Raw genomic sequence first — 26,039 nt, 5'->3', positions numbered from 1 at the left:
ACTAATATAAATGACAAAACATGGGAGAAGGAAACATACGCTCCCTTGATGTAATAAAAGAAGCTCTTAAAATATCATATCCAATTCCTTTGTAGGTTGGGAAATAATTTCACATTGAGATAAAAGTATATTTAGTCATACATTTTCACAGATATTTTATTTTTATTCCTAACTGATAGTAAGTTCCCATATAAATGTACTAAGATATCCATATTTTAAGAAGTGCCCAGAGATCAGAACATGATGATGTAGTAGGAGGATATGGGGCTCACCTCCCCACAAAAGCACATTAAAAATATATGTGGGAGAGACCTTTAAGGTGGCGGAGGAGTAAGACGTGGAGATCACCTTCCTCCCCACAAATACATCAGAAATACATGTACACGTGGAACAGCTCTTACAGAACACATACTGAACACAGGCAGAAGACCCCAGACTTCCCAAAAGGCAAGAAACTCCCCACGTACCTGGGTAGGGAAAAAGGAAAAATAGAGACAAAAGATTAGGGATAGGACCTGCATCTCTGGGAGTGAGCTGTGAAGGAGGAAAAGTTTCCAAACACTAGGAAGCCCCTTCACTGGCACAGAGTGGAGGTTGGTGGGGGAGAAGCTTCGGAGCCATGGAGGAGAGTGCAGCAATACGGGTGCAGAGGGCAAAGCAGAGAGATTCCTGCACAGAAGATCAGTGCCAACCAGCACTCATCATCCTGAGAGGCTTGTCTGCTCACCCACCAGGGCAGATGGGGGCTGGGGGCTGAGGATCTGGCTTCGGAGGTTGAATCCCAGGGAGAGGACTGGGGTTGGCTGTGTGAACACAGACTGAGAGGGACTAATGTGCCACAGCTAGCCAGGAGGGAGTCCAGGGAAAAGTCTGGAACTGCCTAAGAGGCAAGAGAGAATTGTTTCAGGGTGCAAGAGGAGAGGGGATTCAGAGCACCGCCTAAATGAGCTCCAGAGACCGGCATGAGCTGTAGCTATCAGCGCAGACACCTGAGACGGACATGAAACGCTAAGGTTGCGGCTGCAGCCAGCAGGAAGCCTGTGTGCAAGCACAGGTGACTACCACACCGCTCCTCCTGGGAGCCTGTGCAGCCTGCCACTGCCAGTGTACCATGATCCAGGCACAACTTCCCCGGGAGAACACACAGTGCGCCTCAGGCTGTTGCAACTTCACGCAGGCCTCTGCCGCCACAGGGTCGCCCTGCATTCCATACCCCTCCCTCCCCACAGCCTGAGTGAGCCAGAGCCCCCTAATCAGCTGTTACTTTAACCCTGTCCTGAGTGAAAAACAGACACCTTCAGAGGACCTACATGCAGAAGCGGGGCTAAATCCAAAGCTGAACCCCAGGAGCTGTGGGAACAAAGAAGAAAAAGGGAAATCTCTCCCAGCAGCCTTAGAAGCAGCGGATTAAACAATCAAAATGATGTACCCTGCATCTCTGGAATACCTGAATAGACAACGAATCATCCCAAAATTGAGGTGGTGGACTTTGTGAGCAACTGTAGACTTGGTGTTTGCTTTCTACATCTAATTTGTTTCTGGTCTTATGTTTATCGTAGTTTAGTATTTAGAGTTTATTATCATTGGTGGTTTTCTTTAATGATTTGGTTGCTCTCTTCCTTATATATATATATAGATATAGATATATATGTTTTTCCTTTTACTCTTTTTGTGAGTGTCTATGTGTACGCTTTGTGTGATTTTCTCTGTATATCTTTGCTCTTACCATTTGTCCTAGGGTTTTGTCTGTCCGTTTTTATTTCTTGTTAGTTTTTAGTGCTTGTTATCATTGGAGGATTTGTTTTTTGGTTTGGTTGCTCTCTTCTTTCATTTTAATTAAAACTTTTTATCCTTAATAATTTATTTTTATTTTTTAATTTAATAACATTATTTTATTTTTGTTTTCTTTCTTTTTTCCTTCCTTTTCTTCTGAGCCATGTGGCTGACAGAGTCTCCGTCTTCTGGCCAGTTGTCAGGCCTGTGCCTCAGAAGTGGGAGAGCCAAGTTCAGGACATTTTTCCACCAGAGTCCTCCTGGCTCCATGTACTATCAAATGGTGAAGACTCCCTGAGACATCTCCATCTCAACTCGAAGACCCAGCCCCACTCAATGACCAGCAAGTTGCAGTGCAGGACACCATTTGTCAAACAATTAGCAAGACAGGAACCCAACCACACTCATTAGCAGAGAGGCTGCCTAAAATCATAATAAGGTCACAGACAGCCAAACCCCAGCCCCAGACACGGTCCTGCCCAACAGAAAGACAAGAGCCAGCCTCATCCACCAGAAAACAGTCACCAGTCCCCTCTACCAGGAAGCCTACAAACCCACTAAACCAACCTTAGCCACTGGGAGAAGACACCAAAAACAACAGGAACTATGAACCTGAAGCCTGCAAAAAGGAGACGCAAAACACAGAAAGTTAAGCAAAATGAGAAGACAGAGAAACACACAGCAGATAAAGGAGCAAGGCAAAAACTTACCAGATCAAAAAAATGAAGAGGAAATAGGCAGTCTACTTGAAAAAGAATTCAGAGTAATGGTAGTAAAGACGATCCAAAATCTTGGAAATAGAATGGAGAAAATACAAGAAATGTTTAACAAGGATGTGGAGGAACTAAAGAGCAAACAAGCAATGATGAACAACACAATAAATGAAAATAAAAATTCTCTAGAAGGAATCAATAGCAGAAAAACTGAGGCAGAAGAATGGATAAGTGACATGGGAGATAAAATAGTGGAAATAACTACCAAAGAGCAGAATAAAGAAAAAAAAAGAAAACAATTGAGCAGAGACTCAGAGACCTCTGGGACAACATTAAATGCAACAACATCGAATTATAGGGGTCCCAGAAGAAGAGAAAAAGAAATGGACTGAGAAAATATTTGAAGAGACTATAGTGGACAACTTCCCTAATATGGGAAAGGAAAGAGTCAATCAAGTCCAGGAAGCACATAGAGTCCCATACAGGAAAAATCCAAAGAGAAACACAGGAAGACATATAATTAATCCTATCAAAAATTAAATACAAAGAAAACATATTTAAAACAGCAAGGAAAAACAACAGATAACATACAAGGGGATTCCCAGAAAGTTAAGAGCTGATCTTTCAGCAGAAACTCTTCAAGCCACTAGGGAGTGACAGGACATATATAAAGTGATGAAAGGGAAAAACCTACAACCAAGATTGCTCTACCCAGCAAGGATCTCATTCAGATTTGATGGAGAAATTAAAACCTTTACAGACAAGCAAAAGCTAAGAGAAATCAACACCACCAAACCCGCCATACAACAAATGCTAAAGGAACTTCTCTAAGCAGGAAACACAAGAGAAGGAAAAGACCTACAATAACAAACTCAAAACAATTTTAAAAAAATGGTAATAAGAATATACATATCGATAACTACCTTAAATGTAAATGGATCAAATACTCCAACCAAAAGACATAGACTGTCTGAATGGATACAAAAACAAGACCCATATATATCATGTCTACAAGACACCCACTTCAGACCTAAGGACACACACAGACTGAAAGTGAAGGGTTGGAAAAAGATGTTCCTTGCAAATGGAAATCAAAAGAAAGCTAGAGTAACAATTCTCATATCAGAAAAAATAGACATTGAAACAAAGATTATTAGAAGAGACAAAAGGGCACTACATAATGATCAAAGGATCAATCCAAGAAGATATAACAATTGTAAATATTTATGCACCCAACATAGGAGCAACTCAATACATAAGGCAAATGCTAACAGCCATAAAAGGGGAAATTGACAGTAACACAATCATAGTAGGGGACTTTAACACCCTACTTTCAACAATGGACATATAATCCAAAATGAAATTAAATAAGGAAACACAAGTTTTACATGGCACATTAAACAACATGGACTTTATTGATATTTATTGGACATTCCATCCAAAAAACCAGAATACACTTTCTTCTCAAGTGCTCATGGAATATTCTCCAGTATAGATCATATCTTGAGTCAGAAATCAAGTCTTCGAAAATTTAAGAAAATTGAAATCATATCAAGTATCTTTTCCAACCACCATGCTATGAGACTAGATATCAATTATAGGAAAAATAATACAAACATATGGAGGTTAAACAATACACCACTAAATAACCAAGGGATCACTAAAGAAATAGAAGAGGAAATCAAAAATTACCTAGAAACAAATGACAATGAAAACACGGCGACCCAAAACCTATGGGATGGGATTCCCTGGTGGTGCAGTGGTTGAGAGTCTGTCTACCAATGCAGGGGACACGGGTTCGTGTCCTGGTCCAGGAGGATCCAACATGCTGTGGAGCAGCTGGGCCCATGAGCCATGGCCACTGAGCCTGTGCGTCTGGAGCCTGTGCTCCACAACGGGAGAGGCGCACAACAGTGAGAGGCTTGCATACCACAAAAAAAAAAAAAAAAAAAAAAATCCTATGGGATGCAGCAAAGGCAGTTCTAAGAGGGAATTTTATACCAATACAATCCTACCTCAAGAAACAAGAAACATCTCAAATAAGCAACCTAATCCTACACCTAAAGCAATTAGAGAAAAAAGAACAAAAACCCCAAAGTTAGCTGAAGGCAAGAAATCATATAGATCAGATCAGAAATAAATGAAAAACAAATGAAGGAAATGATAACAAAGATCAATAAAACTAAAAGATGGTTCTTTGAGAAGATAAAATATTTCATAAACCATGAGCCACACTCATCAAGCAAAAAGGGGAGAAGACTCAAATCAAAAGAATTAGGAATGAAAAAGAAGTAACAACTGACACTGCAGAAATACAAAGCATCATGAGAGTTTACAACAAGCAACTATATGCCAATAAAATGGAGAACCTGGAGGAAATGGACAAATTCTTAGAAAAGCACAACCTTCCAAGACTGAAGCAGGAAGAAATAGAAAATATAAACCGACCAATCACAAGCACTGAAATTAAGAGTGTGATTAAATATTTTCCAACAAACAAAAGCCCAGGACAAAAATCCTCAACAGAATACTAGCAAAGAGACTCCAACAGCACATTAAAAGTATCATACTCCACGATCAAGTGGGGTTTATCCCAGGAATGCAAGGATTCTTTAATATATGCAAGTCAATCAATGTGATACACCATATTAACAAATTGAAGAAGAAAAACCATGTGATCATCTCAATGGATGCAGAAAAAGCTTTAGACAAACTTCAACACCCATTTATGATAAAAACCCTCCAGAAAGCAGGCACAGAGGGAACTTACCTCAATATAATAAAGGCTATATATGACAAACCCACAGCCAAGCTCGTTCTCAATGGTGAGAAACTGAAACCATTTCGTCTATGATCAGGAACAAGACAAGGTGGTCCACTCTCACCACTCTTATTCAACAGTGTTTTGGAAGTTTTAGCCACAGCAATCAGAGAAGAAAAAGACAGAAAATGAATCCAAATTGGAAAAGAAGAAAAGCGGTCACTGTTTGCAGATGACATGATACTATACATAGAGAATCCTAAAGATGCTACCAGAAAACTACTAGAGCTAATCAATGAATTTGGTGAAGTGGCAGGACAGAAAACTAATGCACAGAAATCTCTGGCATTCCTATACACTAATGATGAAAAATATGAAAGTGAAATTAAGGAAACACTCCCATTTACCACTGCAACAAAAAGAATAAAATATTTAGGAGTAACCTACCTAAGGAGAAAAAAGACCTGTATGCAGAAAATTATAACACACTAATGAAAGAAATTAAAGATGATACAAGTAGATGGAGAGATATACCATGTTCTTGAATTGGAAGTATCAACACTGTGAACCTGACTATGCTACCCAAAGCAATCTACAGATTCAATGCAATCCCTATCAAATTACCACTGGCATTTTTCACAAAACTGGAACAAAGTTTCACAATTTGTATGGAAACACAAGACCCCAAATAGCCAAAGGAATGTTGAGAAAGAAAAATGGAGCTGGAGCAATCAGGCTCCCTGACTTCAGACTATACTACAAAGCTACAGTAATCAAGGCAGTATGGTAGTGGCACAAAAACAGACATATAGATCAATGGAATAGGATAGAAAACCCAGAGATAAACCCATGCACATATGGTCACCTTTATTTGATAAAGGAGGCAAGAATATACAGTGGAGAAAAGACAGCCTCTTCAATAAGTGGTGTTGGGAAAACTGGACAACATCATGTAAAAGAATGAAATTAGAACACTGCCTAACACCATAAACAAAAATAAACTCAAAATGGATTAAAGAGCTAAATATAAAGCCAGACACTATAAAACTCTTAGAGGAAAACATAGGCAGAACACTCTATGACATAAATCAGATCAAGATCCTTTTTGACACATCTCCTACAGAAATGGAAATAAAAAACAAAAATAAACAAATGTGACCTAATGGTACTTAAAAGCTTTTGCACAGCAAATGAAAACATAAACAAGACAAAAAGAAAAACCCTCAGAATGGGAGAAAATATTTGCAAATGCAGCCATTGAAAAAGGATTAATCTCCAAAATTTACAAGCTGCTCATGCAGCTCAATATCAAAAAAAAAAAAAAAAAAAAAAAACCATAAAACAAACCAGTCCAAAAATGGGCAGAAGACCTAAACAGATATTTCTCCAAAGAAGATATACAGATAGTCAACAAACACATGAAAGAATGCCATCATCACTAGTCATTAGAGAAATGCAGCTCAAAACTACAGTGAGGTATCACCTCACACCAGGCAGAATGGCCATCATCAAAATGTCTACAAACAGTTAATGCTGGAAAGGTGTGGAGAAGAGGGAACTCTCTAGCACTGTTGGTGGGAATGTAAATTATTACAGCCACTAGGGAGAATAGTATGGAAGTTCCTTAAAAAACCGAAAAATAGAACTACCATACAACCCAGCAATCCCACTACTGGGCATATACCCTGATAAAACCATAATTCAAAATGAGTCATGTACCACAATGTTCATTGCAGCTCTTTTAACACTAGCCAGGACATGGAAGTAACTGAAGTGTCCATCAACAGATGAATGGATAAAGAAGATGTGGCAAATATACACAATGGAATATTACTCAGCCATAAAAAGAAATAAAATTGAGTTATTTGTAGTGAGGTTGATCGACTTTAGTCTGTCATGCAGAGTGAAATAAGTGAGAAAGTGAAAAACAAATACTGTATGCTAACACATATATATGGAATCTAAAAAAAAAAAGTTCTGCAAAGCCTATGGGACGGACAGGAATAAAGTCGCAGACATAGCGAATGGACTTGAGGACATGGGGAGGGGGAATGGTAAGCTGGGGTGAAGAGAGAGTGTGGCATGGACATAAATACACTAACCAAATGTAAAACAGATAGCTAGTGAGAAACAGCCACATAGCACAGGGAGGTCACCTTTGTGCTTTCTGACCACCTAGAGGGGTGGAATAGGGAGGATGTCAGGGAGACGCAAGAGGGAGAGGATATGGGGTATATGTATATGTATAGCTGATTCACTTTGTTATAAAGCAGAAACTTACACACCATTGTAAAGCATTTATATTCCATAAAGATGTTTAAAAAAATAAATTCATGTGGAATAATTCTCATATAAAACTAAATGGAGCAAACAAAAGCTGCAAGAAAGATTCTCACATAACCCAGTAGAATGGGAAACAAAAAGCATAGAATCAGGACCTCCACCCCTGCGAAGGATCTGAAAGGAAGAGAAGATCCACACAGTTTGACCCTTGCCCTGGGGAGTAAGTAGGTCAAGCCACAGTATAGTTGTCCTCATCTTATGTTCCTACGCAGAGGAGATAATCCCCCTTGGCTGCTGGGAGAAAAGTTGGGACACATAGACTTGTTTTAGTAGCCTAGACTCTACTCATGAAGAGTGCATAGGTACCGGTTTGCCAACAAAGAGTGGAAAGAGCTCTGCATTGGCAGCTGCCACTTTGCCATGCTCCCTGATCCAAGCAGGGCAAACACCCCATCTCTGCTCATTCCACACAACAGCTTGGTTCAGGATCTGGGCCAGCAAGTCCCTGGGAAAAGACTTGGTCTAGCTACACAAAGACAGTGTGGGAGCCTGGGTTGTGTTCCAGGTGGAGCAGCAGTGGCCATTGACATTGTTTGCTGAGGCCATGCCATTGGAACCACCCTGATCAGTGTGCCTTGTCCCAGCTCTCAGCGAACACTCAGACCCCTCCCACTCCACACCACAGCTTGACACTTGATTTGGGGAAGACAGGTCCTGGAGAAAGACTCAATCTGAGGATGCAGAGGAGGCTTAGTGGCCTGGACTGTGGTCCAGTTGGGGCAGTGGCAGCCAGTGTCAGCACTAGCTTAATCAGTGCCACAGGGACAGCCCAGATCTCTGGTGGCAGCATGGCCACTTTAGATCCTGCAGCCACTATGACTGCACAGTCTAGCAAGCACTCCAGCTCCACCCACTACATGCCACAGCCTTGCACTAGATATGGGAGGACCACAACAAAGAAGGGGATGCAAACTTTGTCTGCATCTGAGCAAACCCACAGATATCTACAGAAGTGGTGCATCAGACCTTTGTGTGTGCATGGGCCTTGCTTTGTTTTTTTCTTTTTTCTTTTTAACATCTTTATTGGAGTATAATTGCTTTACAGTGGTGTGTTAGTTTCTGCTTTATAACAAAGTGAATCAGTTATACATATACATATGTCCCCATATCTCTTCCCTCTTGAGTCTCCCTCCCTCCCACCCTCCCTATCCCACCCCTCTAGGTGGTCACAAAGCACCGAGCTGATCTCCCTATGCTATGCGGCTTCTTCCCACTAGCTATCTATTTTTCGCTTGGTAAAAGCTCCAGATATTTTCCCGGACTGCCTCCTCTGAAGCCCATGCCTCAGCTCCCAGCCCCCGCCCACCCCAGGTGGTGAGCAGACAAGCCTCTCAGGCTGGTGAGTGCTGGTCGGCACCAATCCTCTGTGTGGGAATCTCTCTGCTTTGCCCTCCGCACCCCTGTTGGTGCGCTCTCCTCCGTGGCTCCGAAGTTTCCCCCTCCACCACCACATTCTCTGCCTGAAAAGGGGCTTCCTAGTGTGTGGAAACCTTTCCTCCTTCACAGCTCACTCCCAATGGTGCAGGTCCCATCCCTATTCTTTTGTCTCTGTTTTTTCTTTTTCTTTTGCCCTTCCCAGGTATGTGTGGAGTTTCTTGCCTTTTGGGAGGTCTGAGGTCTTCTGCCAACATTCAGTAGGTGTTCTGTAGGAGTTGTTTCACATGTAGATGTATTTCTGATGTATTTGTGGGGATGAAGGTGATCTTCACATCTTACTCTTCCAACATCTTGAAGCTTCTCTGCAAATGGTATCTTTAGTGGAACATATAATTGGATTTTCCCAAGTCTTGGGCTTCTAAAAATGCATCAGGCATCCACTGCATAGAAGTCTGATTTTCTCCTGTTGTAATTCACTTTCCAGTCCTTGCAGATTTGCTCTATTAGGTCACTCTTCTGATGCTCAGCAAGGCTGCTCACCACTCCAGTCTGCAGCTCATTTCCCACCTTAAGTGGGAAGATCAGACACCCTCACTTTCTTCAGCACTTTCTTACTTTAGGGCAGGGCACACACTCAAGAGGAACAGAGCCTGCTTGAGCCTGATCCTCAGGCCTTCTGCTCCAACAACTAGGGAGAAGATCCTCCTTCTGATATTGTGTGGTAACAGCCACTGAGCAGAAAAGAAGTCCTGCCTCACACCCTGCAGAATGTTTAGATGCTCCAACACCTCCTATCAAGGTGACAGCTCCCAGCACACCCTGAGGAAAGATTTGACTGGCCATAACATCAAAACCACTCTCACACCAAAGACATTGGACACCCAGAGTCTACGCAGGGATGCTCTGACATAAAACACTCCCTCAAGACCATAGAAGATAACTGTTTCTTCTAAATTCATAGAGACAGAGAAATTAAGTAAAATGAAAAGACAGAGAGACTACTCCTAATTTAAAGAACAAGAAATATCACTTAAAAAAACAAATAATGAAGTAGAGTTCACCAATCTACCAGACCTTGAGTTCAAAAATGAGGTAATAAAAACACTAACTTAATCAAGAAAAGTTATTGATAGAAAAGCAGATCACTGTAACAATGAACTAGAAACTATAAAGATGAACTGATCAAAAATAGACAATTCAATTTCTGAAACATAAACCAATCTAGAAGCAATAAATAGCAGACTAAATGACACAGAAGAAGGAATAAGTGATCTGGAAGATAGAATAATGGAAATCACCCAATTAGAACAGTAGCCAGAAAGACAAATGAAAAAATAAATGAAGGCAACATGTAAGATCTACGGGATACTATAAAATGTGCCAACCTAGGCATAATAAGTGTTCCAGAATGAGAAAAGAGAGAGGGGGGAATCTAAAATGTATTTGAAGAAAACTTCCTAAACCTAAAGAAGGAAACAGATACAATAAGCCCCCTACATACAAATGAGTTCCATTCTGAGAGCACATTTGTAAGTCCAATTTGTTCATAAGTCCAACAAAGTTAGCCTGGGTACACAACTAACACAATTGCCTATATAGTACTGTACTGTAATAGGTTTACAATACTTTTCACACAAATAATACATAAAAAACAAACACAAAAAATAAAAAAGACATTTTTAATCTTACAGTATATTACCTTTAAAAGTACATTAGTACAGTACAACAGCTGGTATTCAGGGGGTGGCATCAAGTGAACAGGCAAGAAGAGTTACTGATTGGAGGAGGGAGAGGAGGTGGGAGATGGTAGAGGTGAAGGATCATCAGCAATAGAAAATGGAGGGCAAGCTGCAATTTTACTTACACCTGACATTGATGGAACACATGTTGGCATCTTTGAAAGTTCACAACTTGAAAGTTCATATGTAGGGAACTTATTGTATCTAGGTACAGGAAGAACATAAGGCCCCAAATAAGATGAATCCAAGCAGACCTACAACAAAACACATCATAATTAAAATAGCAAAAATTAAAGATAGAGAATTCTAAAGACAGCAAGAGAAAAACAAAGAGTCATATACAAAGATCCTCTATAAGGCTATCAGAAGATTTCTCTGTGGAAACTTTGCAGTTCAGGTGGGAGTGGCATGATATATTCAAAGTACTGAAAGGGAAAAATCTACAACCTAGGATACTCTACCCAGCAATATTATCATTTAGAATAGAAAAGGTGAGAATTTATCAGACAAGAAAAGCTAAAAGAATTCACCAATACTAATCTTACCCTAAGAGAAATATTGAAAGGTCTTCTCTAAATGTAAAATAAGTAAGAATCTATAGAAAAGGGAAATCCCACTAGGAAAGACAAATATATAGTAAGGATTGAAGATCACTTAAATAAGCCAGTACATAGATTAAAAAAAAAAAAGTTGTGAAAGCAAAGATCATTACACTAAACAGAAAAGGGATAAGCCCAAAGTTGTAAAATATGACATCAAAAATGCAAAAGGTGGGGGAGGGGAGTAGGAAAAAATAGATCTTTTAGAATGTGTTTGAATTTAAATGACTATCAGTTTAAAGCAAGTATCATTATGGACCAACATGCATGGTAACCAACATGGTAACCATGGACAACATGGTAACCACAAATCAAAAACATAACATAGAGTCACAAGAGCCAATGACACAATAGACCAGTTGGACTTACTTGATATCTGCAAGACACTACAACCAAAAAAAGCAGAATACATATTCTATTCAAGTGTGCATGGGATGTTCTCCAGGATAGACCACATACTAGCTCACAAAACAAGCCTCAACAATTTAAGAGGGTAGAAAATATATGAAGTGTTGTTCCTGACCACAACTATATGAAACTGTACTGAAAGAAAAAAGGGAAAAGAACAAACACATGGAGTTTAGACAACATGCTACTAAAAAATCATTGGGCCAATGATGAAATCAGAGGAAATTAGAAAATATCTCAAGAAAAACATCAATGAAGACACTACTTTACAAAATCTATGGGATGTAGAAAAAGAAGTTCTAAGAGGGAAGTTCATAGCAATACAGGCCTTCCTCAAGAAACAAGAAAAACTCAAACAACCTAATCTACCACCTAAAAGAATTAGAAGAATAACAAACAAAGCCCAAAGTCAGCAGAAGGAAAGAAATAATAAATATCAGAGAGGAAATATAGTAGAGATTTTTAAAAATAGAAAAGATCAATGAAACCAAGAGTTGGTTTTTTGAAAAGATAAACAAAATTGACAAACATCTGGCCAGGCTCACCAAGAAGAAATGAGAGAAGACCCAAACAAAATAAGAAACAAAAGAGGAGAAATAACAACTAATACCACAGATATACAAAAAATTATAAGAGAATACAATGAACAGTCCTATGCTAACAAATCGGGCAACTTATAAGAAATGGACAAATTTCTACAAACATGCAGTCTGCCAAGACTGAGTCAAGAGGAACAGACAATCTGAACAGATTGATTACTAAAAGTGAAATTGAATCTGTAATTAAAAATTCTTCCTGCAAACAAAATTTCAGGACCACACAGCTTCACAGAGGAATTCTTCCAAATATATACAGAAGAATATATACCTATCCTTCTCAAACTATTCCAAAAAATCAGAAAGCAGGGAACAAACCCAAATTCACTCCATGAGGCCACCATTACCCTTATATTAAAATCAGAAAAAGACACTACAAAAAAAGAAAATTACAGGCCAATATCTTTGATGAGTATAGATGCAAAAATCATCAACACAATACTAGAAAACTGAATCCAACAATGCATAAAAAGGATCACACACCATGATCAAATTGAATTTATTCCAAAGCCACAAGGATGGTTCAACATATGCAAATCAATCAATATGATTCACCACATTAACAAAAGGAAAGACAAAAAACACATGATCTTCTCAATAGATGCAAAAAAAGCATTTGACAAAATTCAGCATCCATTCATGATAAAAACTTTCATCAAAGTTGTATAGAGGGAACATAACTCACCATAGTAAAGGTCATTTACAACAAACCCACAGCCAACATAATACTTAAAAGCTGAAAGCCTTCTCACTAAATTTAGGAACAAGACAAGGATGTCCACTCTCACTGCTTCTATTTAACATAGTATTGAAAATCCTAGCCACAGCAATCACACAAGAAAAAGAAGGTATCCAAACTGGAAGAGAAATGGTAAAACTGTCACATTTTTTGCAGATGGCATAATACGCTATATAGAGAACCTTAAAATCTCCACACCAAAACTATTAGAACTAATAAATGAATTCAGCAAGGTTACAGGACACAAGATTAATATACAGAAATGTGTTGTGTTTCTATACACTAATCATGAAATATCAGAAAGGAAAGTAAAAAAAATCCCATTTAAAATCACACGCAGAAAAAAAATACCTAGGAATAAACTTAACCAAGGAGGTGAAAGACCTATATGCTGAAAACTATAAAACATTGATAAAGAAAATTGAAGATGATTCAAAGAAATGGAAAGATATCCCATGCCTTGGATTAGATTGGAAGAATCAATATTATTAAAATAGTCAAACTACACAAAGCAATTTGCAGATTTAATTCAATCCCTATCAAAATACCCAGAACAATTTTCACAGAACTAGAGCAAATAATCCTGAAATTTATATGAAACCCCAAATTGCCAAAGCAATCCTGAGAAAAAAGAACAAAGCTGGAAGTAACCCTCCCATACTTCAGACTATACTATCAAGCTACAGTAATCAAAACAGCATGGTATTAGCACAAAAAACAGACACATAAATCAATGGAACAGAATACAGAGCCCAGAAATAAACCCACATACCTATGGCCAATTAATCTACAACAAAGGAAGCAAGCATATATCATGGATAAAAGACAGTCCCTTCAAGATGTGGTGCTGGGAAAGCTGGACAGCTTCATGTAAAACAATAAAATTAGAACATTTCCTCACACCATATACAAAAATAAACTGAAAATGGTTTAAAGATATAAATTGAAGACGTGACACCATAAAAATCCTAGAAGATAACATAGGCACAACACTCTTTGACATAAATTGTAGCAATATTTTTTTAGATCAGTTTTCTAAGGCAAAATAAATAAAAGCAAAAATAAACAAATGGGACCTATTCAAATTTAAAAGCTTTTGCACAGCCAAGGAAACCATCGACAAAACAAAAAGACAACCTATAGAATGTGAAAAAATATTTACAAATGCTGCAACTGACAAGGGGTTAATATACAAAATATCCAAATAACTCAATACTAAGTAACCAAACAACCCAATCAAAAAAGGGGCAAAAGACCTGAATAGATATTTTTATAAAGAAGACATATAGTTGGCTAACAGCACATGAAAAAATACTCTACATTACTTACATCAGATAAATGCAAATCAAAACCACAGTGAGATAGCATCTCACACCAGTCAGAATGGCTATCATCAAAAAGTCCACAAATAATAAATGCTGGATAAAGTGTGGAGAAAAGGGAAGACTCCTACACTGTTGGTTGGAATGTAAATTGGTGGAGCAGTTTGGAAAACAGAATAGAGGTTCCTTAAAAAACTAAAAACAGAACTACCATTATGATCCAGCAATTCCATTCCTGAGTATATATCCAACAAAAGATTCTTGAAAATGTAAATGAAGACAAATCAGTGGCTATTTATAGCAAACCATAAGCTGATGTCATGTAATTAATTGTATACAGTAGTGAAGAGATGCTTTTGTATCTGAACAACATTCTAAGCTAGTTGCTGCCAAAGTCAGGGGCGACCATATCACACCCTCCCATCTGGCACATACAAAATTACGCTCAGCTCCTTGTCCACATTATACATCCTTACACTCTTGCATATGTGACAGATCAACAGTGAAACAAACATCACCAACAGATTGATCTAGCTACTTGCCTACAGCAATGAAACCCATTTGACAGAAAACACAGGAGCAGTGCAGCAGATTACAATGAAACTTCCCAGTCCCAGGCATGAGGTTGGTAAATCTTTGCTTTTGTGCTTGCCTTTTTTTCTGGAAGACCCTTAAACTTGCACCTGTTCCCTTCCCAAGAATGTAACACCTACATACCAACTTACTAGTTAAACAATCACACAGGACTATTAGGAAACTAAGTACTCTTCTGTCAGTTCACACGGAGCACTTTATTAATGTCACATTTGGGTCAGATTTATTAAGCAGACACACTAAATAAGAGCTCTGGCATAGAGCATCTATAGACTCTGCCAGGACCATGGTTTACATTCGAAGAATAAGATTCAGTGTTCATAGTCAACCACAAGTGATAATACTACTTTGAGGGCCATATTAAATGCATCAGTAATCTTGGCATCAAGATACTCATACTATGAGCTCTAGACCTTGTTCTTTCACTGTCACCCATTCAGGCATGAAGTCAAACTGATAAAACATAGATGAAAACAGCCCTTTTACGTGAGGTTACAACAACTATCTTTATTCATTTCTTTCTAAAGATAAGGAGCTTGTAGTATTAGAGACTGATGGTAATTACCAGAATAAGGACTAAGGCTGCCTCCGCCACCGTTCAAATTTTTCATCTTAGCCTCTTCCCATACCATCACTATATAAAAGACACAAAATAAAAGCTTTTAAAAAGCCACTAAAATGACCAAGGAACCAAATCATACTAACCTTTTGACTGTTTCAAATTTCTAAGGCACTGATCTAAGGAAGTCCATGAGATCAAAGCTGAAAATGAGCAACAGCAATGAGAAGCAGTATGTGTAGTCAAAACAAACAAACAAAAAACCCAAAATAGTGAGCAGATCTAGGTCAACAGAGCTTGGTCTGAGTATGAAAGTAGAAAGTTTTGCACATTTAAAATTTTCTGGGGGCTTCCCTTGTGGCGCAGTGGTTGAGAGTCCGCCTGCCGATGCAGGGGTCACGGGTTCGTGCCCCGGTCCGGGAAGATCCCATGTGCCACGGAGCGTCTGGGCCCGTGAGCCATGGCCACTGAGCCTGTGCGTCCGGAGCCTGTGCTCCGCAACAGGAGAGGCCACAACAGTGAGAGGCCCGCGTACTGCAAAAAAAAAAAAAAAAATTTCTGTTCATCAATGCATGAGAATGATTATCTTCTAAAAATCTAGGTTTTCATACAATAAATCTATTCCCTATTTTGTATACATGACAGAACTTCACCTTTCCAGATAATAAGTATGTTTCTTTTCTTTACCAATCTGCTTCCTGCTTTGTTCACAGCAAATTACTCCCATTTTTCCAGCAATTAATTGTACAATTTGGTTAACTGATCCTTCCTCAGCCTGGATATCTTTCTCCTAATTGTTAATGTTCCTTTTAAATTGTGATTTGGTATTTAGTAAAATTTTATTTTCAACTGCACAAAAACAAAATAATAATAACAACTATCAATTTGAGCCTCTTTTTGGTTCCTGGACCCAATTCCCAACACATCAACAAACAATTCTTGGACACCAGCAGAGTGTCTGAGAATTCAACTCAATTCTGACATTATCTACCCAGAGATAGCATTAGATTCCAGAGGTCAGGGATTCAACACTACAAGATTAAATTCAGATGCCAGTTGCATGCCCAGGTTGTTACCTATATTTCTGATTGACTGGCTATACATCAGAGGTTCCAATGACCCCTTCCTTGGGTTCAATTAATTTGCTAGAGCAACTCACAGAACTCAGAGCAATATTTTACTTACTAGATTACCAATTTATTGCAAAACGATATAATTCAGGAACAGCCAGATGAAAGAGATGCACAGGGCAAGGTATTGGGAAAGGGTGCAGAGCTTCCATACTCTTTCCAGGCATTTCACCATCTCAGCACCTCCAACTCTGAGGCTTTCCAAACCCTGTCCTTTTGGGGTTTTATGGAGACCTCATTATTTAGGCATGATTGATGAACTCATTGGCCATTGGCAACTGATTCAATCTCCACCCCTTCTCCACTCCCCCAAGGTCAGAGGGGTGGGACTGAAAATTCCAGCCCTTTAATCACAGAGTTTGTTCTACTGGCAACCACCCCTCTTCCTTAGGTGGGGCCCCAAAGTCATCTCATTAACATAACAAAATACACATTTATTGATTTTTTAAACATCTTTATTGAGTATAATTGCTTTACAATGGTGTGTTAGTTTCTGCTTATAACAAAGTGAATCAGCTCTACGTATTCATATACCCCATAGCTAACAGACTGCCACTGCCACAACTGGACCACACCCCAGGCCACTAAGCCTCCTCTGCATCCTCAGATTGAGTCTTCCTCCAGGACATATCTGCCCCAAATCAAGTGTCAAGCTGTGATATGGAGTTGGTGGGGCCTGAGTGTTCGCTGAGAGCTGGGACAAGGCACATTGATCAGGGTGGTTCCAAAGGCATGGCTTCAGTAAACACTGACAATGGTCACTGCTGCCCCACCTGGAACACAACCCAGGCTCCCACACTGTCTTTGTGTAGCTAGACTAAGCCTTTTCCCAGGGCCTTGCTGGCCCAGATCCTGAACCAAGCTGTTGTGTGGAATGAGCAGAGATGGGGTGTTTGCCCTGTTTGGATCAGGGAGCATGGCAAAGTGGCAGCTGCCAATGCAGAGCTCTTTCCACTCTTTGTTGGCAAACCGGTACCTATGCACTCTTCATGAGTAGAATCTAGGCTACTAAAACAAGTCTATGTGTCCCAACATTTCTCCCAGCAGCCAAGGGGGATTATCTCCTCTGCATAGGAACATAGGATGAGGACAACTATTCTGTGGTTTGACCTGCTTACTCCCCAGGGCAAGGGTCAAACTGTGTGGATCTTCTCTTCATTTCAGATGCTACATAGGGGTGGAGGTCCTGATTCTATGTTTTTTGTTTCCCATTCTACTGGGTTATGTGAGAATCTTTCTTGCAGCTTTTGTTTGCTCCATTTAGTTTTATATGAAAACTGTTCCACATGAATTAATTTTTTAAAATATCTTTATGGAGTATAAATGCTTTACAATGGTGTGTAAGTTTCTGCTTTATAACAAAGTGAATCAGCTATACATATACATATACCCCATATCCTCTCCCTCTTACGTCTCCCTCACATCCTCCCTATCAAACCCCGCTAGGTGATCACAAAGCACCCAGCTGATCTCCCTGTGCTATGTGGCTGCTTCCCACTAGCTATCTATATTACATTTGGTAGTATTTATAAGTCCATGCCACTCTCTCACTTTGTCCCAGCTTACCCTTCCCCCTCCCCGTGTCCTCAAGTCCATTCTCTAGGTCTTCGTCTCTGTTGCTGTCCTGCCCCTTGGTTCTTCAGAACCCTTTTTTTTTTTTTAGATTCCATACATATGTGTTAGCATATGGAATTTGTTTTCCTCTTTCTGACTAACTTCACTCTGTATGGCAGATTCTATGTCCACCCACGTCATTACAATAACTCTATTTCACTTTTTTATGGCTGGGTAATATTCCATTGTATATATGTGCCACATCTTCTTTATGCATTCATCTGTTGATGTACACTTAGATTGCTTCCATCTCCTGGCTATTGTAAATAGAACTGCGATGAACGTTTTGGTACATGACTCTTTTTGAATTATGCTTTTCTCACGGTATATGCCAGGTAGTGGAATTGCTGGGTCTTATGGTAGTTCTAATTTTATTATTTAAAGGAATATCCATAGTGTTCTCCATAGTGGCTGTATCAATTTACATTCCCACCAACAGTGCAAGAGGGTTCCCTTTTCTCTGCACCCTCTCCAGCATTTATTGTTTGCAGACTTTTTGATGATGACCATTCTGAATTGTGTGAGGTGATACCTCCTTGTAGTTTTGAGTTGCATTTCTCTAATGATTAGTGATGATGAGCATCCTTTCATATGTTTGTTGGCTATCTGTATATCTTCTTTGGAGAAATGTCTGTTTAGGTTTTCTGCCCTTTTTTGGATTAAGTTATTTGTTTTTTTGATATTGAGCTGCATGAGTGGCTTGTAAATTTTGGAAATTAATCCTTTCTCAGTTGCTTCATTGGCAAATATTTTCTCCCATTCTGAGGGTTGTCTTTTCATCTTGTTTATGGTTTCCTTTGCTGTGCAAAAGCTTTTAAGTTTCATTATGTCCCATTTGTTTATTTTTGTTTTTATTTCTAGTTCTCTAGGAGGGTGAAACAGGATCTTGCTGTGACTTATGTCATAGAGTGTTCGGCCTATGTTTTCCCCTGAGAGTTTGATAGTGTCTGGCCTTACATTTAGCTCTTTAATCCATTTTGAGTTTATTTTTGTGTATGGTGTTAGGGAGTGTTCTAATTTCATTCTTTTACATATAGCTGTCCAGTTTTCCCAGCACTACTTATTGAAGAGGTTGTCTTTTCTCCACTATAAATGCTTGCCACCTTTATCAAAAATAAGGGGACCATAAGTGCTTGGGTTTATCTCTGGGCTTTTTCTCCTGTTCCATTGATCTATATTTCTGTTTTGGTGCCAGTACCATACTGTCTTGATTACTGTAGCTTTGTAGTTTCATCTGAAGTCAAGGAGCCTGATTCCTCCAGGTCCATTTTTGTTTCTCAAGATTGCTTTGGCTATTCAGGGTCTTTTGTGTTTCCATACAAATTGTGAAATTTTTTGTTATAGTTCTGTGAAGAATGCCAGTGGTAGTTTGATAGGGATTGCACTGAATCTGTAGATTGCTTTGGGTAATATAGTCATTTTCACAATGTTGATACTTCCAATCCAAGAACATGGTATATCTCTCCATCTGTTTGTAACATCTTTAATTTCTTTCATTAGTGTCTTATAGTTTTCTGCATACAGGCCCTTTGTCTACTTAGGTAGGTTTATTCCTAGGTATTTTATTCTTTTTGTTGCACTGGTAAATGGGAGTGTTTCCTTAATTTCTTTTTCAGATTTTTCATTATTAGTGTATAGGAATGCAGAAGATTTCCGTGCATTAATGTTGTATCCTGCTACTTAACAAAATTCATTGATTAGCTCTAGTAGTTTTTGGGTAGCATCTTTAGGATTCTCTAGGTAGAGTACCATGTCATCTGAAAACAGTGACAGCTTTACGTCTTCTTTTCCGATTTGGATTTCTTTTTCTTCTCTGATTGCTGTGAGTAAAACTTCCAAAACACTGTTAAATAATAGTGGTGAGAGTAGGCAACCTTGTCTTATTCCTAACTTTAGTGGAAATGATTTCACATTTTCATCATTGAGGACAATGTTGACTGTGAGTTTGTCATATATGCCCTTTATTATGTTGAGGAAAGTTCCCTCTATTCCTACTTTTTGGATGGTTTTTATCATAAATGGGTGTCAAATTTTGTCTAAAGCTTTTTCTGCATCTATTGAGATGATCATATGGATTTTCTCCTTCAATTTGTTAATATGGTGTATCGTGTTGATTGATTTGCATATATTGAAGAATTGTTGCATTCCTGGAATAAACCCCACTTGATCATAGTGTGTGATCCTTTTAATGTGCTGTTGGATTCTGTTTGCTAGTATTTTGTTGAGGATTTTTGCATCTATGTTCATCAGTGATATTGACCTGTAGTTTTCTTTCTTTGTGACATCTTTGTCTGGTTTTGGTATCAGGGTGATGGTGGCCTCGTAGAATGAGTTTGGGAGTGTTCCTCCCTCTGCTATATTTTGGAAGAGTTTGAGAAGGATAGGTGTTATCTCTTCTCTAAATGTTTGACAAAATTCGCCTGTGAAACCATCTGGTCCTTGATTTTTGTTTGTTGGAAGATTTTTTTTTAACACCTCTATTGGAGTATAATTGCTTTACAATGGTGTGTTAGTTTCTGCTTTATAAGAAAGTGAATCAGTTATAAATATCCATACGTTCCCATATGTTTTCCCTCTTGCAACTCCCTGCCTCCCAACCTCCCTATCCCACCCCTCTGGGTGATCACAAACCACCGAGCAGATCTACCTATGCCATGCGGCTGCTTCAAACTAGCTATCTATTCTATGTTTGGTAGTGTATATATGTCCATGCCACTCTCTCACTTTTTCACAGCTTACCCTTCCTCATCTTCATATCCTCAAGTGCAGTCTCTAGTAGGTCTGTGTCTTTATTCCCATCTTACCCCTAGGTTCTTCAGGACCTCTTTTTTTTGCCTTAGATTCCATATATATGTGTTAGCATACAGTATTTGTTTATCTCTTTCTGACTTACTTCACTCTGTATGACAGACTCTAGGTCCATCCACCTCACTACAAATAACTCAGTTTCATTTCTTTTTATGGCTGTGTAATATTCCATTGTATATATGTGCCACATCTTCTTTATGCATTCATCTGTTGATATACACTTAGGGTGCTTCCATCTCCTGGTTATTGTAAACAGAGCAGCAATGAACATTTTGGTACATGACTCTTTTTGAATTATGCTTTTCTCAGGGTACATGCCCAGTAGTGGGATTGCTGGGTCATATGCTAATTCTATTTTTAGTTTTATAAAGAACCTCCATACTGTTCTCCATACTGGCTGTATCAATTTACATTCCCACTAACAGTGCAAGAGTGTTTTTTTTTCTCCACACCCTCTCCAGCATTTATTGTTTCTAGATTTTTTGATGATGGCCATTCTGACTGGTGTGAGATGATATCTCATTGTAGTTTTGATTTGCATTTCTCTAATGATTAATGATGTTGAGCATGCTTTCTTGTGTTTGTTGGCAATCTGTATATCTTCCTTGGAGAAATGTCTGTTTAGGTCTTCTGCCCATTTTGGATTGGGTTGTTTGTTTTTTTGATATTGAGCTGCATGAGCAGTTTGTAAATTTGGAGATTAATCCTTTGTCAATTGCTTCATTTGCAAATATGTTCTCCCATTCTGAGGGTTGTCTTTTGGTCTTGTTTATGGTTTCCTTTGCTGTGCAAAAACTTTGAAGTTTCATTAGGTCCCATTTGTTTATTTTTGTTTTTATTTCCATTTCTCTAGGAGGTGGGTCAAAAAGGATCTTGCTGTGATTTATGTCATAGAGTGTTCTGCCTATGTTTTCCTCTAAGAGTTTTATAGTGTCTGGCCTTACATTTAGGTCTTTAATCCATTTTAAGTTTATTTTTGTGCATGGTGTTAGGGAGTGTTCTAATTTCATACTTTTACATGTACCTGTCCAGTTTTCCCAGCAACATTTATTGAAGAGGCTGTCTTTTCTCCACTGTATATTCTTGCTTCCTTTACCACACATAAGGTGACCATATGTGCATGGGTTTATCTCTGGGCTTTCTGTCTTGTTCCATTGATCTATATTTCTGTTTTTGTGCCAGTACCATACTGTCTTGATTACTGTAGCTTTGTAGTATAGTCTGAATTCAGGGAGCCTGATTCCTCCAGTTCCGTTTTTGTTTCTCAAGATTACTTTGACTATTCAGGGTCTTTTGTGTTTCCATACAAATTGTGAAATTTTTTATTCTAGTTCTGTGAAAAATGGCAGTGATATGTTGATAAGGATTGCATTGAATCTGTAGATTGCTTTGGGTAGTATAGTCATTTTCATAATGCTGATTCTTCCAGTCCAAGAACATGGTATATCTCTCCATCTACTTGTATCATTTTTAATTTCTTTTAACAGTGTCTTATAGTTTTCTGCATACAGCTCTTTTGACTCCTTAGGTAGGTCTTTCTTAGATATTTTTTTAGTTTTTATTGCAATGGTAAATGGGAGTGTTTTCTTAATATCAGTTTCAGATATTTCATCATTAGTGTATAGGAATGCCAGAGATTTCTGTGCATTAATTTTGTATCCTGCTACTTTACCAAATTCATTGATTATCTCTACTAGTTTTCTGGTAGCATCTTTAGGATTCTCAATGTAGAGTATCATGTCATCTGCAAACAGTGACAGCTTTACTTCTTCTTTTCTGATTTGGATTCCTTTTATTTCCTTTTCTTCTCTGATTGCTGTGGCTAAAACGTCCAAAACTATGTTGAATAATAGTGATGAGAGTGGGCAACGTTGTCTTGTTCATGATCTTAGAGGAAATTTTTTCAGGTTTTCACATTGAGCATGATGTTGGCTGTGAGTTTGTCATATATGGCCTTTGTTATGTTGAAGAAATTTCCCTCTATACCTACTTTCTGGAGGGTTTTTATCATAAATCAGTGTTGAATTTTGTCAAAAGCTTTCTCTGCCTCTATTGAGATGATCATATGGTTTTTCTCCTTAAGTTTGTTGATATAGTGTATCGCATTTATTGATTTGCATATATTGAAGAATCCTTGCATTCCTGGAATAAACCCCACTTGATCATGGTGTGTGATCCTTTTAATGTGCTGTTGGATTCTGTTTGCTAGTATTTTGTTGAGGATTTTTGCATCTATGTTCATCAGTGATATTAGCCTGTAGTTTTCTTTCTTTGTTTCATCTTTGCCAGGTTTTGGTATCCAGATGATGGTGGCCTCGTAGAATGAGTTTGGGAGTGCTCCACCCTCTGCTATATTTTCGAAGAGTTTGAGAAGGATAGGTGTTAGCTCTTCTCTAAATGTTTGATAGAATTAGCCTGTGAAGCTGTCTGGTTCTGATCTTTTGTTTGTTGTAAGATTTTTAATCACAGTTTCAATTTTAGTGCTTGTGATTGGTCTGTTCATATTTTCTATTTTTTTCTGGTTCAGTCTCGGCATGTTGTTCATTTCTAACAATGTGTCCATTTCTTCCAGGTTGTCCATTTTATTGGCATAGTGTTGCTTGTAGTAATCTCTCAGGATCCTTTGTATATCTGTAGTGTCAATTATTACTTCTCCTATTTCATTTCTAATTCTATTGATTTGAGTCTTCTCCCTTTTTTTTTGTTGATGAGTCTGGCTAGTGGTTTATCAATTTTGTTTATCTTAAAGAACCAGCTTTTAGTTTTATTGATCTTTGTTATCATTTCCTTCATTTCTTTTTCATTTATTTCTGCTCTGATCTGTATGATTTCTTTCCTTCTGCTGACTTTTGGGATTTTCTGTTCTTTCTCTAATCAATTTAGGTGCAAGGTTAGGTTGTTTATTTGAGATTTTTCCTGCTTCTTCAGGTAGGATTGTATTGCTATAAACTTCCCTCTTAGAACTGCTTTTGCTGCATTCCATAGGTTTTGGGTCGTCTTGTCTCCATTGTCATTTGTTTCTAGGTATTTTTTGACTTTCTCTTAGATTTCTTCAGTGATCACTTGGTTATTAAGTAATATATTGTTTAGCCTCCGTGTGTTTGTATTTTTTACAGATCTTTTCCTGTAATTGATATCTAGTCTCATAGCATTGTGGTCAGAAAAGACACTTGATATGATTTCAATTTTCTTAAATTTACCAAGGCTTGCACTGTGACCCAAGATATGATCTACCCTGGAGAATGTTCCATGAGCACTTGAGAAAAATGTGTATTTTGTTGTTTTTGGATGGAATGTCCTATAAATATCAATTAAATCCATCTTGTTTAATGTATCATTTAAAGCTTGTGTTTCCTTATTTATTTTCATTTTGGATGATCTGTCCATTTGTGAAAGTGGGGTGTTAAAGTCCCCTATTATAGTTGTGTTACTGTTGATTTCCCCTTTTATGGATGTCACCATTTGCCTTATGTATTGATGTGCTCCTATGTTGGGTGCATAAATATTTGCAATTGTTATATCTTCTTCTTGGATCAATCCCTTGATCATTATGTAGTGTCCTTCTTTGTCTCTTCTAATAGTCTTAATTTTAAAGTCTATTTTGTCTGATATGAGAATTGCTACTCCAGTTTTCTTTTGATTTCCTTTTGCATGGAATATCTTTTTCCATCCCCTCACTTTCAGTCTGTATGTGTCCCTAGGTCTGAAGTGGATCTCTTGTAGACAGTATATACACAGGTCTTCTTTTTGTATCCATTCAGCCAGTCTGTGTCTTTTGGTGGGAGCATTTAATCCATTTACATTTAAGGTAATTATTGATATGTATGTTTCTATTCCCATTTTCTTAATTATTTTGGGTTTGTTATTGTAGGTCTCTTCCTTCTCTTGTGTTTCTTGCCTAGAGAAGTCCCTTTAGCAATTGTTGTAAAGCTGGTTTGGTGGTGCTGAACTCTCTCAGCTTTTGCTTGTCTGTAAAGGTTTTAATTTCTCCATCAAATCTGAATGAGATCCTTGCTGGGTAGAGTAATCTTGTTTGTAGGGTTTTCTCCTCCATCACTTTAAATACGTCCTGCCACTCCCTTCTGGCTAGCAGAGTTTCTGCTGAAAGTTCAGCTGTTTACCTTATGAGGATTCCCTGTGTGTTACTTGTTGTTTCTCCCTTGCTGCTTTTAATATGTTTTCTTTGTATTTAATTTTTGATAGTTTGATTAATATGTGTCTTGGTGTGTTTTACTTGGATTTATCCTGTATGGGACCCTCTGTGCTTCCTGCACTTGATTAACTATTTCCTTTCTCATAGTAGGGAAGTTTTCAACTATAATATCTTCAAATATTTTCTCAGTCCCTTTCTTTTTCCCTTCTTCTTCTGGAACCTCTATAATTCGAATGTTGGTGTGTTTAATGTTGTCCCAGAAGTCTCTGAGAATGTCCTCAGTTCTTTACATTCTTTTTCCTTTATTCTGCTCTGCAGTAGTTATATTCACTATTTTATCTTCCAGGTCACTTAACCGTTCTTCTGCCTCAGTTATGCTGCTATTGATCCCATCTAGAGTATTTTTAATTTCATTTATTGTGTTGTTCATCATTGCTTGTTTCCTCTTTAGTTCTTCTAAGTCCTTGTTAAGTGTTTCTTGCATTTTCTCTATTCCACTTCCAAGATTTTGGATCATCTTTACTGTCATTATTCTGAATTCTTTTTCAGGTAGACTGGCTATTTCCTATTCATTTGTTAGGTATGGTGGGTTTTTACCTTGCTCCTTCATCTGCTGTGTGTTTTTCTGTCTTCTCATTTTGCTTATTTTACTGTGTTTGGTGTCTCCTTTTTGCAGGCTGCATGTTCATACTTCCCATTGTCTTTGGTGTCTGTCCCCATTGGCTAAGGTTGGTTCCGTGGGTTGTGTAGGCTTCCTGGTCGAGGGGACCAGTGCCTGTGTTCTGGTGGATGAGGCTGGATCTTGTCTTTC

This window comes from Pseudorca crassidens, chromosome 9 (assembly GCF_039906515.1).
Source record: "Pseudorca crassidens isolate mPseCra1 chromosome 9, mPseCra1.hap1, whole genome shotgun sequence".
Taxonomy (NCBI): Eukaryota; Metazoa; Chordata; class Mammalia; order Artiodactyla; family Delphinidae; genus Pseudorca; species Pseudorca crassidens.
This window is presented reverse-complemented; position numbering follows the sequence as displayed.